Here is a 16467-nt window from a genome sequence, read left to right as displayed (position 1 = left end):
CCAAACAGCTCTATTTTAGTTTGATACCTCAAAACATACAAAACTGAGTGCCCAATTAAAAAGTATCTTCTTGGGCTGGGATTGTGGCTCAGTGGTAGAGTGCTCATTCAGCATGTGTGTGGCCCTGGGTTCCATCTAAAATTAGAACACAGAAGGCATTGCTTCTAGCAGAAATAAACACAACAAAATACCTGAAACTTACTCCTTTTCAACTGGGTTAAATATCCCTTCGATGTTCTCTCTCAATATCAAGTACTAATCTCCATATGCATTTACCACAAATTAAGGTGCTTTCTTTATGTTACATAATAGACTTTTTTTTTCCTTTCCCACTGCAGGTTCTAACATAAGCAAAGCAAATATTTAAGTGTTACTTGAATGCATTCTAGAAAACACCATCCTTGGAAGGCAGTGCCGCAGACCTTTGAGCTGAAAGGAGTAACAAAACATGCTCTTAATCATCATCCCCTTCCAGAGCAACTGGATGAAATTTCCTCTACTAATGATGGCCATGAAAAAGACACAAGTTCCCAAAGTGAGTCTGACTTCACTCAAGAATCACCTTTAAACATCAGGCAACGCTGGGAATTCAGGATCTGCTTTTCCAAGTTATAGTGGCACAGGGATCTCTACAGAAGGCAGCTCAGACTTCTCCTGGGGATATGGTGAACTTGATAAAAATACCACTGAAAAAGTCCAGGCCATGTTCACAGCCATTGATGAGCTCTTATATGAGCAAAAGTCAAGTGTGCATACCAAGAGTCTACAAGAAGAGTGCCAACAGTGGACATCTAGCTTTCCTCACCTCAGGATTCTGGGTAAACAGATAATTACTCCAAGTGAAGGTTATGGATTATATCCTAGATCCCCACCTGCTATTTCAGCTTCACATGAAGCAGCCTTGTCTCAAGAAAGAGATTCAGCAATATCCCCTGGTTTGTGTGCTGTGGAAAGAGAAGAAGAAGAAGGAATAGTTGAGGAATACCTAGCTTTCGACCATCCAGATATGGAATAGGGATTTCATGAAAATAAATCAGAAGCAGCTACAAAGGAACAGAAATTAGTGTGCCCTCCCATTGCTCCATTTTACTCCATGAAAGAGGACATTCTTGCTTATGTGTTTCGCAAAGTGTGGAGCCAAACTGTGAGCTGTTTGGAGCCATTGACACGTAGTTACTGGGAGGGATTTGCTTCTGATGATGAGAGTAATGTTGCAGTCACCAGACCAGATTCAGAAAGTCTCTGTGTGCTGAGTGAACCACATACTTTGGTGTTACCTCCAGTGCCACAGTCCAAGGTGCTGTCTGTCACCTCGAATCTGATGAGTCTCTGTCAAGCAAGTGATCATCAGCCAAATGCGAATGATCTCTTGGTTCATAGGATGCCTCTACAGCCAAGAAATCTCTACCCAATTGACAAGCTCCTAGATCTTGATGACAAGCTACTTATGAGGCCTGGACCCAGTACCATCTTTTCATCCCGAAATTGGCCAAACCGAGCCTTGGAGCTTAGTACATCATGTCTGTCATATAGGAGACGTAATCCCCCACCACGTATCCTTCCTCCAATCAGCACAAGCCACTCACGCACCGGAACACCAAGACCTGTGGAAGAAATCCTCAGAGGATCACAAGTCCCTTTGGCAGTTGACTGGCTCTCCTGTCCCTCACCAATCCCCCTGAGACGAAATAATCTGCTGCCACCTATTGGCACAAGTGAAGTGAAACACCTGAGCCCTGTGGGGCCACAAAGGCAAATGAAACCCCATGGTGATTCCAGGGGAGCCCGAAGTGCAGTGGTGGATGAGCCTAACCATCAGCAGCCTCAAGATAGGCCCAACACAACTCGGTCATTTATGCCAGAAACACAGGATCATCTTTCACATGCACTTGAGTACCCTCATCAAGCCCGACCCAGTAGGGGATCTGCAGGTCCTCATTTGCATGCCTCTACAAAAATCTCAAAGCAGAGGTGGCCAACCTCTAAAACCAGGCAGGGACCAGAAGGCAAATGAGAAGAACCTATCAGGCTGCAGCAAACATGTGGGAAGACTTCAAGAATCAGTGTTCGACCATGAAATGATGGAGAGCGTGTTTACAAGATCAACTAGAATCCATCCATTAAGTGTTACTTGAATGCATTCTAGAAAACACCATACTTGGAAAAGAGATAAAGCTCACAGCTCTGGGCTCAAAGGACTCATAGTCTGCATAGTCAAATCTATTAATATATTTGTCTTTTATGGTAATTGTCTTTATGGTAATTTTCTATCCTTTTAAAGAAATAGTATTCCAAGATAAGGGATGTGTGAGTTAAAGAGGTAGTAAGTGACTGCTATTTCAATTTTACTACTGAAAAGTTTTGATCCCTTTGTTGATACCCTAAACATTAATTTCTATTTTCTCCTACTTTTCATAGATAGCTTTTTATTCCATTGGAAAATGTGTGAGGTGATTGATTTTATAGTCAGTTATACTGTTTCCTTTATCTCTCTATTTGGATACTTTAGATCATATGACCTATCTAAAATAGGCGTTAATATCTGTTAATGTTCTGTTTTTCAAAATGACCTCTTAAATTCTCAAAATTTTTCAGATTATTTTGATAGTGATATGTTAAAACTACTTTTTCTAGACTTGTAATAAGGCTATGAATTTACCTGATATTTGGTCAACACATTGAAATAAAGCTAAACCTTCCATTTTTGTCTATTTTATATATTTCAATTAAATTTTATAATTTCTTCAGGACCATTTGGAACAATCACTTCTAAATCTGTTTATGGCAAAACAAGGCTAAAGGCATTCAGACTTCTAGAGGGACCTTAAAAAGCCCCTGAATTTGTCATTGTTAATGAAGTTAATTCAAAGGAATAATCACAGAGAAGTAGTATTGGCTATCCATGGGGAGGAAAGAGAATAGCAGACCTGGAACAGTAGGCCCCTATTCAAACTTAGGCAGCTGGAGTTCCAAATTGGCCAGATTGGGGACAAATTAAAAGATTGGTATCTTCTATGCCACTAAAAAATTTTTACTTAAAAAGTTTTTAAGTCCAAATATAAATAGTCAATGTGAGTATTGTTATGGTTTAGATTTGAGGTGTCCCCAAAACCTCATGTATGAACTATGCAAGAAAGTATAAAGGGTGAATGACTGGGCTATGAGAACTTTAACCCAATCAGTGAATTAATTCACTAATAGGGATTAACAGGATGGTAACTGTAGCTAGGTAGGGTGTGAGCAAAGGAAGTGGGTCACTGGGGACATACCTCAGGGTTACATATTTTGTAGTAGGTGAGTGGAAACTGTCTGCTTCTCAGTGATGTCTTGAGCCTCTTTCCTCTACCACACCCTCCCCACATGATATTCTGCCTTGTGGTGCAAGACCTTAGACAACAAGCTTTCCCTGCTCAAGATGTTAATTTTGGAGCAGAAATAATGCAAGGTGCTAAGGCTATCTATCCTCAGGGAACATCCTAGAATACAATAGTAGCACTCAACTCAGACTGAAAATTCTGAAAGAATGTGGGAATACATCAAGTAAGACTCTGTATGTAGAAATTTGGTTACCCCAAAGATTGGAGTTAAGACCTGTTATCTACCACATTGGCTATCTGCATCTATTGTGGAATTTTCATTTACAAACAAGATAGTTCTGACCAATAGATCAATCATGGCTTCATGCCTAGCAAACTACAATTCAAACAGTGCAAATCCAAGGAAAGGCACAGAGCTTCTAAGACCCATGTTTCAAGAGACCCAGTAATTTGGTAAATGCTCTCGAGGAGATGTTTAGTTGTTATGCTCGAATTCAGGACCCCCAAAGACCACCAGAGACCCAAGATCAATGTAAGCAGCAAAGAGGTGTTTATTGCGAGCTAGCTCGGTCCTCCGCGTGCACACACAGCAACTGGTGACGCTGAGAGACCCCGAGCCCAGGGTTTGCAGCATTTTTATACATTTTTTGGAGAGGGCAGGGACTTCACATACATCATAGCAAATCATCACACACCGCGGGAAAATCAAATAAGAACTCTAAAACATGATTAGCACATCCACTGGCGGGAACAAGTTGGGTAGGGGTGATTGGTCAGAACAAAAGGGGTATTGGTTTGAACTGATTGGTTTGAGCTAAGGGGCTCAGGGGTCAGTTGGTGGAGCAACGGTTTTTCATTGGGCGGAGTCCGGGTGACAGTTGTGGGCGGAGCCTGAGCTCCTGGTGACTGGATGGACTTGGGCTATCCTGGGCTCAGGCTGTGTCTTCTGCCAGGTATATGAGTTGGATCTGGGCAGAGCTGCAGCTCTGGTGGGGTTCTGCAGGTGGCGGGATGGAACCAGGCCTCCCCTTGCCCGGGCTCCCCTGAAGGTATGTGAGGCCATGGATAAGCTCCAGCAGGGGTCTACCTGTGGGCAGAGGCGGTCCTGTGTCTGGCATGAACTCTGCTTGGGGCCTGCTTGTGGCAGTTGGTCCCAGCTCAGGCTCCGCCCACAACGGACTCCGCCCAATGAAAAACCGTTGCTCCACCAACTGCCCCCTGCTGGATCTCAGGTTCCACCTAGATCTACATTGCGGACATGCCCCAGAGCCAGAGGACAGTGTATCTCCAGGTCCATAAAGCCTCTGTGAGACCCCCACCAGAGCTCAGGTTCGGTCTGGACAACCTGCATCCACCAGCCAACCACACTGGAGTTCAGGAATGCCTCTGCCCACTGGAACTCCCGCCGGAACTCAGGCATGGCCCAGGATCTACTCTGGCCACAGACAGCCAAATGCCAGGGCTCAGTATTGGCCCAGATCAGCTTCTGTGACCTGAGCGGGAGCGGGAGCACAGGGTAAGCCCTTGTCTTTCCTGCCACCGCAGACCCTAGCAGGAGCTCAGTCAACCATGCAGATTTGCAGGGGAGCCTCAGCACAGGTTAGGCCGGAGTTCATCCCACCACCAGGATACACTGGCTGGAGCTTAGCATCCACCCAAGATCGCCTCTGCCCACAGGAAGACACACTCCGGAGCTCACTCCAGGGCTTCTGAGCGGATCACCAAGGCGTATCTGGGTCGCAGATGAGCTGGGGCAGCGGTCTGCCTGTGGGCGGAGACTGTCCTGTGTCTGGTCTGAGCTCTGCTCAGGGCCTGCTTGTGGCCCTTGTTCCCAGGCCTACCTTGGGCCAGGCTCCTGTACCTATCAGCGAAGCTGGTCCGGGCTGGGGCTGAACTTCAGCAACTGTTTTTCAGTGGGCGGAGTCCGTTGTGGGCGGAGCCTGAGCTCCGGTGACAGTTGTGGACGGAGCCTGAGCTCCTGGTGACTGGAGGGACTTGGGCTATCCTGGGCTCGGGCTCTGTCTCCTGCCAGGTATATGAGTTGGATCTGGGCAGAGCTGCAGCTCTGGTGGGGTTTTGAGGTGGCGGGATGGAACAAGGCCTCCCCTTGCCCGGGCTCCCCTGCAGGTCTGCGAGGCCGTGGATGAGCTCCAGCAGTGGTCTACCTGTGGGCAGAGGCGGTCCTGTGTCTGGCATGAACTCTGCTTGGGGCCTGCTTGTGGCAGTTGGTCCCAGGCCTACCTTGGGCCAGGCTGTTGAGCCTGTCACCGAGACTGATCTTTGTTGGGGCTGAACTTTGGTGACTGTCTGACAGTGGGCGGAGTCAGTCATGGGCGGAGCCTGAGCTTGGGTGCCAGTCTCCTGGTGCCTGGATGGATTTGGCTACCCTGGGTCTGGCTCTGTCTCCTGCCAAGTCGTCGAGTTGGATCTCTGGTCGGGATCTGCAAGTGGCTGATGCAGCTTGGCCTCCCCTTGACCGGGCTCTTGTGCAGGTCAGCAGGGCGATCTGGGCCATTTATGAGCTCCTGCAGGGGTCTGCCTGTGGGTGGAGGCAGTCCTGGCTGAGCCTGAGCTCCAGCAGGGGTCAGCCAGTGGAGGAATGGAACACGCCTATCCTTGCCTGGGCTCTGGTGCAGGTGTTCGAGGTGGACCTGGGCTGGACTGAGCTCTGAGCTCTGAAGGGTGTTTTCTGCCTGTTGGTGGAGTCAGTCGTGGGTCAAGCCTGAGCTCGGGTGGAGGTCTGGTGGTGGTGGCCATATGTTTCCAGGGCTACCCTGTGCTCGGGCTCCTAGGCACATCTCCAAGGCTTATCTGGTCAGAGCCTGAGATCTACTGGGTGGGGGGCAGGGGGCGGTCGGTGGCTGGATGGAACAAGGCCTACTTTTCCAGAGCTCCTGAGCTGATCAACACAATGGTTCTGGCCTCATATGAGCTTGAGCCGGGTTCTGCCTGTGGGTGGAGGTGGTCCTTGTGGCAGCTGGTCCCAGTCCTACCTTGGGCCTGGCTCCTGTGCCTGTCAGCAAGGATTATCTGGGCTGAGACTGAACTTCAGGGACTGTCTACCAGTGGGCAGAGTCAGTCGTGGGTGGAGCCTTAGCTCTGGTGGCAGTCTCCTGGTGACTGAATGGACTTGGGCTATCCTGGACTTGAGCTTTGTCTCTTGCCAGGTCTTTGAGTTGGATGTGGGAAGAGCTGGAGCTCTGGTGGGGTTCTGCAGGTGGCCGGATGGATCTGGACCTCCACTTGCCCGGGTTCCAGTGCAGGTCAGTGAGGCCAATTTGGGCCACGTATGAGCTCTGGCAGGGGTCTGTTTGTGGGCCGAGTTGGTCCTTGGCTCAGCCTGAACTCAGGTGGGGGTCTGGTGGTGGCCATATGTTCCCAGGGCTACTCTGTGCCCAGGCTCCTGTGCACATCTGCGAGGCTTCTCTGGTTGAATGCTGAGATAGAGCAGGGGTCAGCTGGGGGCGGGAAGCAGCAGGGCCTACTCTGGGATTCAGCTGCCACTCAGGTCATTGAGGCTGAAATGGACCGGGATTGGCCACCAGGGAGTGTCTGTTGGTAGGCAGTCTGTCCTGGTCCAAACCTGAGCTCTGGAGGGTGCTGCTGGAGGGTGGAGTCAGTCCTGGGCAGAACCTGAGCTCTGGGGACAGTCTCAGGGTGAGTGGATGGACTCGGGCTACCCTGGGCCCCTTCTCCGGCTCAGGTCCTTAGGGTGGCTCTGGACTGGATCAGAGCTCCTGAAGTGGTCTGCCGGTGGGCAGAGGCAGGCCTGGTCTGAGTCTCAGCTCTGGTGAGGGTTGGCCAGCGTTGGCATGGACCTGGACCTACCGTTTCCCGGGCTCCATGCAGGTTCACGAGGCTGATCTGGGCAGAGCCTGAGCTCCAGTGGGTGTCTTCTGGTGTGCACAGGTGGTCCTGGGCCGGACCAGAGCTCAGTGCAGGTCTCCCAGTTGAGGGGTGGACATGGGCCTACCCTGTGTCTGACCTCCCGAGCAGGTCGGTGGGGGAAGATCTGGACTGTATATAAGCTCTGGCAGGTGTCTGCAAGTGAGTGGAAGCATTCTTGGGCTGGGCCTGAGAATCTTGCTGTTGGTGGGATGAAACTGGGCTACAGTGAGCCCTGGCTCCAGTGCATCTTCGAAGGGCCTAAGCTTGGGAAGGTGTCTCTGGACCTTTATTTTATTCATTTGTTTGTATTTGGTACTGAGAATCAAAGCCAATGTCTCACACGTGCGAGACAAGAGCTCTATCACTGAGTCACAACCCCAACCCTATTTGCTGCTTCTTGACCTTTAATCATACCATCTTTTGGTTCTATAGCAATTGTTCATGCATGCATTTGAATTTTAACAAGTAGCTATTATGTGATATTACTAGCAATGCTTCCTAAGCTGGCCCCAAATGAGGTTTGACCCTCAGCTGGATTACATTCCACACATCCACATCACCTCTGGCATAGGTGCAGAAGAGAGATGACTAAGACATCGTCCATGACTCTGAACTTTAGGGAAAAATTGTTTTGAAGAGGTAAGGAATAAGGGGTCACTTGACAGATCCTGCAGAATGCAGAGCAGGTATGTTTTTGAATAAGGATTTATGTGTTTGTAAAGTTTGTTTATTTCCTTTTTGCCAGCAAAAAATTACCAGTAATTTTGTTTTCTTTTTCTTTTCAGAACTGGGATCGAATGCACAGCTTGGGGAATGGGAGGCAAGGGCTTTGCCACTTTCCCATTGAGCTGCTTCCCAGCCCATTCATTCATTGCCAGTGTGGGAATTCAGGGCTGCTTTTATGAATGAATCTACTTTGAATATTTCACAAAAGACTGACCAATGGCGTTCCTATGTGTCCTACCCAATTAGCATAACTTTGGGCCAATAGCATTGGTACTTCTTTCAAGTCCTAATTAGCATAAGTTTGGACCAATAGCATTGGACCAAGTGCTATATAAACCCTTGGAGGCGGTTTTGGAGAAGAGAAGCTGCCCAGACCTTGAAGATTGGTGCGCTGGATGTTTGCTTGAGTTCCGCCCGAGTTCCACGGAAGTTGCAGCCTGGTTTGTTTCCTGGAGATGAGTCTTCCACTTCCAAGAGACTGCGAAAGAAGAAGAGCTGGTTGAGAATCTGCTGGGGTCTGCTGCAGCGCTGGATGGAATGGCCCGCCATGAAGAGCTAGGACTCCTCTCTGCCTCAGAGGCTTCCCCACCCCATGCGCACAGATCGTACCTACCAACAGAAGCCATGGATTTTCATCTTCGAACTCCGGTTTCAAAGGTATTGTTATATGCAATATATATAAATATATATTTAAATATATTATATGCAATAGATACATAAATAATTATATATCTATTATATATCATGTCTATTATAATATATACTATGTATTTATATATTATATGTAAATATATAAATATTGCAATTTTTAATTTTAATTTCTATCAGTAAAATTATGAGATTCATAGAGAATAGAAAATTATTTCCCACAATTCTGGAGGTTAGAAGTCAGAAAAGTCTGTCCCAATAGTTGTCCCGCAGAAAAGCGGGAGAGACTAAACCCACTCTTAAGAGCCCTTTTTCGGGCTGGGGATGTGGCTCAAGCGGTAGCGCGCTCGCCTGGAATGCGTGCGGCCCGGGTTCGATCCTCAGCACCACATACCAACAAAGATGTTGTGTCCGCCGAGAACTAAAAAAAATAAGTAAATATTAAAAAATCACTCTCTCTTTAAAGAAAAAAAGCCCTTTTTCTTTCCATTCATTCGAAGTTGATTTCAGTGCTATCAAAATCTTTAAAGAAACCTAGGAAATGTTTCATTTTATTAATTTTATTTATTGGTCATTTTTAGTTATAAAATCCGTTTTTTAAAATTTTTTAAGTTGTAAATGAACCTTTATATTATTTTATTTATATTTGGTACTGAGAATTAACCCCAGTGCCTCACACATGCTAGGCAAGTGCTCTGCGTTTGAGCCACAACCCTGGCCCATAAAATTCATTTTGATGTAGTCCATATTTGTATAATTAGACCTTATCTATTTAGAGTTGCATTCTTAGGATGTACATGGTGGTGGGATTCACTGTTTTGTTTACACATACATACATGGGAAAGCTTCATCAGAGTCTTTCCACTGTCTTTCCTTTGTTTATGCCCCCTCCTTTCCCTTCATTCCCTATTGTCTAATCTACTGCACTTCTGTTTCCATCATCGTCCTGTTGTGGGTTAGCTTCCACATATCAGATAAAATATTTGTCCTTTGTTTTTTGTAAACTGGCTTAGCTTCAGTTATCATGATTGTCTCCAGGTGGATCCATATATGGGCAGATATTGTAGTCATATTTTTTTCTGCAAATTGATAGGTTTTTTAATCTACTTTTAAAAAATTTGTTCTAATTCTACATGACAATAGAATGCACTTTGACATATCATACGTAAATGTAGGATGATCCCTCATGCTTCTGGTTGTGCAAGAAATAGCATTACACCAGTCATGTATTTGTATATGTAGTTTGGATGATAATGTCTAATTCATTCTACTATCCATTCTACCCACTATACCCCTTCCTCTCTCTTCACTCCTCAATGCAATCTAAGCAAGTATATTCTTCTCTACCTGCTCCTGCACCCTTCCTGTGACTAGCATAAGCATATCAGGGAAAACTTGTAACCTTTGGTTTTTTGAGATGGGATTATCACTTAGCATGATAAACTCCATCCATTTACCAGCAAATGTCATGATTTCATTCTTCTTAAAGGCTGAGTTGTATTCCTTCCTATATACATATTTATATTTATATATAATATATATATATATATAATTGTTTTTTGTGTGTATGTATATATATGTATATGTACAAATACACACATATGTATATATATATGCTCATACACACCACATTTTCTTTATTCGTTTATCTGTTGAAAGACACCTAGGTTAGCTCCATAATTCAGCCGTTATGAGTAGAGCTGCTGTAAACACAATGTGGCTGTGTCATTGTAATATGCTGATTTTAAATTCTTTGGTTATAAAATGAGGAAAGGAATAGCTGTGTCAAATGTAAGTTCCATTTGACGTTTTCTGAGGAACTTCCATATTGCTTTCCATAATGGTTGCACCAATTTGCAGTCCCAGAAGCAATACACATTGCACCCTTTCCCACATCCTCACCAACATATTCTTACTTGATGATTGTATTCTGGATAATCATGTTTTTGACTGGGGTGAGATGAAATCTTGGAGTAGTTTTGATTTGCTTTCCTCTAATGGCTAAACTTTGAACATTTTTTCATGTATTTTTTCCTTCTTCTGTGAAGTGTCTGTTCACTTCCTTAGCCCATTTATTGATTTGGTTATTTGTTTTTTTTTTTTTTTTCTTTTTTTCTTTTTTTTTTTTTTTTTTTTTGGTGTTATGTTCTTTGAGTTCTGTATATTACCTGGAGATTAATGCTCTGAGGTGCATGTGGTGAAGATTTTCTTCCATTCCGTAGGCTCTCTTTTCACATTATTGATTGTTTCCTTTGCTGAGAAGATGCTTTTTAATTTGAATCCATCTTGTTATTGATTCTTGAATTTACTTCTTGGAATGTAGGAGTCCCCTTAAGGAATCAGATCTTAGGCTGACATAGTGAAGATTTGGCCCTACTTTTTCTTCTATTAAGCACAGGGTCTCTGTTCTAGTTTCTAAGTTTTGACCCATTTTCAGTTGAGATTTCTGCAGAGTGAGAGAGAGGGCTTTACTTTCATTTTATTTTATGTGGCTTTCCGATTTTTGCCCTGTACCATTTGTTGAATAGGCTTTTTTTTTTTCTTTCATGAATGTTTTTGGTGCCTTTGTCTAGTATGAGATAACTGTGTTTTTGTGAATTTGTCTCTGTGTCTTTGATTCTGTGCCATTCATTGGTCTATGTATCATTTTGATGACGATACAATGCTGTTTTTTTTTTACTGTGGCTCTGTAGTACAGTTTAAGCCCTACTATTATGATGTGTCTTACTTCACTCTTCTTGCTAAAGATTGCTTTGGGTATTCTGTGTCTCTTATTTTTCTACATGAATATCATGATTGTTTTTTCTAGTTCTGTGAAGAATTGTCTTTGGGATTTTCATATGAATTGCATGAAAATTTATGACCCAGCACAAATTCGTTAAAACTATGAAAACGAATCTCAGCTCACCATGGACCTGACAGCTGTCTGATCACTGGTGTCTGTCGACCCAGCCACTATGTCCTGCACACTTGGTGGTGAAGCTGAGGTTACTCTTTGCATTTTGGTGTTAAGGGTGTCTCAGAGTTGAGTCTACTCTGCATGTTGGTGCTGAGGTCTGGGTTCAGGCACACTTGGCCACCACACAGCCTGGGATACTTTGCTGGATTTTCTAAACTTTTTTGTGTCTGAAAATTTCTTTGGGTCCTTTAATCACTTTTCTTGATTAACTTCTGTGTGCTAGGCACTATACTACATGTGGAGTACATGCTTCCATGGAACTTAATGAAGTTAGTAGAATAATTATAGCATCTATATCTACCTCAATGTTACTGTGAAACTTAGAAGACAGTATGTCTGTTAATAACTGCAGTGCTGAGGACTGTAATATTACTGAGGAAATTCACAGAAGATTCATCAGGCGTCACCTTGTTTTTGTCTGGGAAGTCTGAGTAATGTAAAGTTGTTGGTTTTTCTATAATAAAAACAGACATTTAACACAGTTCATATCTGAAGTCTGTGAACTTCAGGAATGCCTATGGGTTGCCTGTCTCTAGGTCAGACACACAGTCCTGTGCTTACTCAATACAGGTTTGGAGACCCTTGAAGCCTCTTCTATAACCATGAGAGCTAGTGCTTCCTAGTCAGCAGGCCAAGTCCAAGTCTCCAGGTCACATAGATGACACATGCCTATGGTGCTGACTTCCCCCCAATCAGTTCATCTCCTGCTTCACATACTCACTGGCCACCATTAGCTGGATGGGCCCTGTCCCATTTATGGGAATTTTATAGCCTGTGCATTCATTGTCCAAAGCTTTCAGAGAGGGGCCTGGCCTTTCCTAATCACCAGAACAATCTCTGTGTCCTCTTCACATGGTCCTGTTTTTACTGGCTCTAAGTGTGCTTTGTGCAGTTGGTGGTGTACTGCAAGCTCATACCACATTCATTTTGTGTCCTCTTCCTTATACTTAACAGGGTGCTGGTATTTGGTCTGAAAAATGACCCTAAACTTCATGACCATACCGTTAAGAAAACCTAGGTTTTGGAGGCGATGATAGTATGGAGAGAAACCAATTCCTCCTAGGGAAACACACGCACAATCAAATTTCATTTCAGTAAAATGACATCTTGCACACCAAAATCAAGCAATTCTGGATGGATTTCAGAGTGTTAAAAAAATGTGGGGAAAACAGAACTAGAAGATAAAATTCAATAGTTTCTCAATTTCTGCTTGGGAGCCGGTTCTCACTGTCAGATCACACTTTGCTTAAGCTGGGGATCATGAATATCACATGAAGTGAGACATGTAGAAACACATCTTCAGTTACTTTTCTTGTTGTGACACAGAACATTTCTTTAGTCTTTTATGAGGGAAAAATCACACATTTCCTTTAAATATTGCTCCTAATGTATGCTGTGCTAGGGCTGGTCTGCCTCAGCCATTAAAAACCTGGGCTTTGTGCAGAGGGATCCCGAGTCTTAGAAGAAGTCTAAGCAGCAGAGAGAGACACTTATAAAATCATTTGTCAGAACAGGACTCCACTGTGACTATAAATGTTGAGTAATCACTTCTGTTTCTGTGTTTTTAGTATCATGCTGCCTCTCCACCTGGTGGTCTTTAACTGATAAGCTGTCTCTTGACATTGGCCTGCTTGAGGACACCACATGAGAGGACTTGGGGGTGGTGGAGGGCCTGGCTGGGGTTGGGTTGGACGATTGTGAGACACCATGGAAGATGCATTAGACCAATGTCTGAGTGTAGATCAATGACACCACAAGGCAGATGATTATTTTTCTTGTTTATTGATGAATCATAAGCTAATGTGAATCAGTGGTTGGCAAATAGTGGGTACAGTATAAATGCTTGTGTGAGTGAATGCAAAACTACCTACAATTCTGAAATGTGGATCTGGTGAATAAAATAAGGAATTCTGCCAGGTGACCTGCAAGTCAGAGTGACTCTGTAAGGAAAGCATCATGAGGCATGGGCTACATATTGACTCTAAGGATGCTTCAGAAATATTGTTGGATTACTCCTTCATTCACTCATGCAAAATTAACTTTTTTGACTGTATACAGGGATTTTGTAATTGCAAAGACATGAGATAAAGTAGAAAAATGAATGGAAGAAATTTGTTCCTTGGAGCTGGGAAAACCAGGACAGCTGCCCCTGAAGGACAGAAGATTTTCTACCTCAGGGGCAAGTCTTCTGGGAAAAAGGTCAAGGCAAGGTGTGGATCCCCATCTGAGCTACTCTTTTCCTTGGCTCTGAGTGTACATTTAATACATGGAAAATGAAATCCCTTTTTCTGTACAAATAAGATAACTGGTTCTCAGTGTTTTTTTTAATTACTTGCTCATGACAATACAATGATCTTAACATATCATACATTTGAATCAAATGGGATGTAATTTCTCATTCTTCCAAGTGTACAGGTTGCAGAATCACATTGGTTATGCAGCCACGTATATACATACAGCAATACTAGTGTCTATTTTATTCTGCTGCCCTTCCTGTCCCGCCTTCCCCACCCCTCCCCTCTCATCACCTCTCTCTACCCAATCTAAAGTGACAAATTTCTTTTTGTTTCTCACATAATCATACATGTATTTTGTATAACGATAAGGGTCTCCTTGCATCTTCCATGCAATTCCCCTTCTCCCTCCCACTCCCTCCCACCTCTCTTCCCTATTTAGTAGTAATCTTCTTCTCATGCTCTTCCTCCCTACCCCATTTTGAGTCAGCCCCCTTATATCAGAGAAGACATTTGGCATTTGTTTTTTAGGGATTGGCTAACTTCACTTAGCATAATCTACTCTAATGCCATCTATTTCCCTGCAAATGCCATGGTCTTGTTATTTTTCGTGCTGCGTAATATTCCATTTTGTATAAATGCCACACTTTTTTAATCTGTTCATCTATTGAAGGGCACCTAGGTTGGTTCCACAGTCTAGCTATTGTGAACTGTGCTGCTATAAACAGTGATGTGGCTGTGTCCCTGTACTATGCTCTTTTTAGGTCTTTTCGGTATAGTCCGAGAAGGGGAATAGCTGGGTCAAATGGTGGTTCCATTCCCAGCTTTCCAAGGAATAGCCATACTGCTTTCCAAATTGGCTGCATCAATTTTCAGTCCCATCAGCAATGTACAAGTGTACCTTTTTCCCCGCATCCTCGCCAGCACTTGTTGTTGTTTGACTTCATAATGGCTGCCATTCTTACTGGAGTGAGATAGTATCTTAGAGTAGTTTTAATTTGCATTTCTCTGATTTCTCAAGAAGGTGAGCATTTTTTCGTGTATTTGTTGATTGATTGTATATTCTCCTCTGAAAAGTCTCTGTTCAGGTCCTTGGCCCATTTGTAGCAGAAAATATTACACTTTATCTTTTCCCAAAGCAGCAGATTTCTGGGCTCACCAATCAACTAACAATGTGAGTTTGGGGAGGAGGCAGCTGCATTCATCACTGGGATCAGTTCCCTCACTCCAAGGGCAGGTGGCTACAGACTCCCCAGGCCCCACCCTGTAGCAACTGAAGCTGCAGGCAGCCTTCCTGCCAAGAGCACCTGCACAGTGAATGATCTGGTGACACAGGGGACTCGAAGACTTTCCTGGGGTCTAGACTGACAGCGACCCTGGATCAGATAAATGCATCCTGTGCCTGCATTACCTGCTGGGCCGTGGCCAGGCACCCTCAGCTAGTGGGAGAACAGAAACAAAGTTTCAGGCACCTGCCAGGACAAGAAGGCAAGCCAGAGGAACTGGAATTCTAATGGCTGCAAAGCAGATCTCCCTGACATCTCCCTGCATATTGCTGTTTTGCCCCAGGGGTGACCAATATCAACCTAAGGTGAAAGAGTTTGTTATTGTCTGGTTGTGCCACAAAGGAAGGAGAAGCACAGGCCTGACCTTGCATCTCCTATTTCTTTCTTTTTTAAAAAAAATTCTCTTGTGCTGCAGGGGATGGAATCTAGGGCCTCACAAATGCCAGGCAAGTGCTCTGCCCCTGAGCTGCACCCTGGTGCCATCTTCTCTTTCTTTACGCTTCATTCAGTTGTCAACAGCTGTGCTGGTTCTTACTTCCAATGCATCCAGAACCTGGCCTCCACTCCATGCCTCCATTGCTCTGGCCTCCCTGGTCAAGCTGTGGTCTCTCCTGGTTGCTGGGACGACCCCAGGTGGGCTCCTGGCTTCTCCCACCTGTAGACTTCTATCTGTAGGAAAAGACCATGGAGGGTATACTTCCAATCCTTTCCTTTTTAAATGAAGCTCTGCCACTACTAAAGTTTGAATCTGGAATGACCCCTACAGGCGAGGGTGGGAAAGCTTTGGTCACAGCCACAGGTGCTATTGGGAGGAGGCGGGACCTTTGGGGGGGAAGGTAGTGAAGCGTTTTCTGTTAGGTGCCTGATTTCAGGAGGCTGAGGAGCCTTGGCCTCTTATTCCCACTCTGTGCTTCCCAGCCACCATGAAGTGAGTCACTTGCCACCATGCACTGTCAGGGTGCTATGTGGTTCACCCCAGGTCCAAGAACAGCATACAAACAACAATAAGTGTTGGTGAGGATGTTACCTCTTAAAGTGTTTCTATGGTTCCATGGTGCGTAAGTGTAAGCTAATTTTAAATAGTTATCTATCAAAAGGAAGAACAATTCTTTGTTGCAGCTTTTAGGAATCCTATGTTTTGGAAGACAAACATTCCTATGACTAACTGTGATTTTATACAAAATGATCCGCAATATAAACCAACAGTACAGCTAATTCATCAATAGAAAAATAAATTTTCAATTTTCAATGCTCTTCAATATGCAATAGAAGTAGAAGAAAATAAGGTCCGTAGATAGTATTGAACATAGATTTAAAGGGTGGTCGTTATATAGTTGAAAAATAAACATGCCAGTTTATTGTTCATCTAAAATCTATTTTTCTGAAGTGTACTGACCTGAATTTAGGAA

General features: G+C 44.4%; 1 pseudogene across 1 annotated transcript; it reads left to right on the top strand.

Moving 5' to 3' along the window:
- Nucleotides 1–378: 378 nt before the first annotated feature.
- LOC308651685 (primary cilium assembly protein FAM149B1-like) lies at nt 379–2014 on the top strand (annotated as a pseudogene). The gene has a single exon. The product of its transcript is annotated as a primary cilium assembly protein FAM149B1-like (transcript).
- Nucleotides 2015–16467: the final 14453 nt, after the last annotated feature.

Source organism: Spermophilus citellus (assembly GCF_964194105.1).
Source record: "Spermophilus citellus genome assembly, chromosome: 6".
Classification (NCBI taxonomy): domain Eukaryota; kingdom Metazoa; phylum Chordata; class Mammalia; order Rodentia; family Sciuridae; genus Spermophilus; species Spermophilus citellus.
Note: the sequence above shows the minus strand (reverse complement) of the source record. Positions and strands in the feature narration are given on the sequence as shown.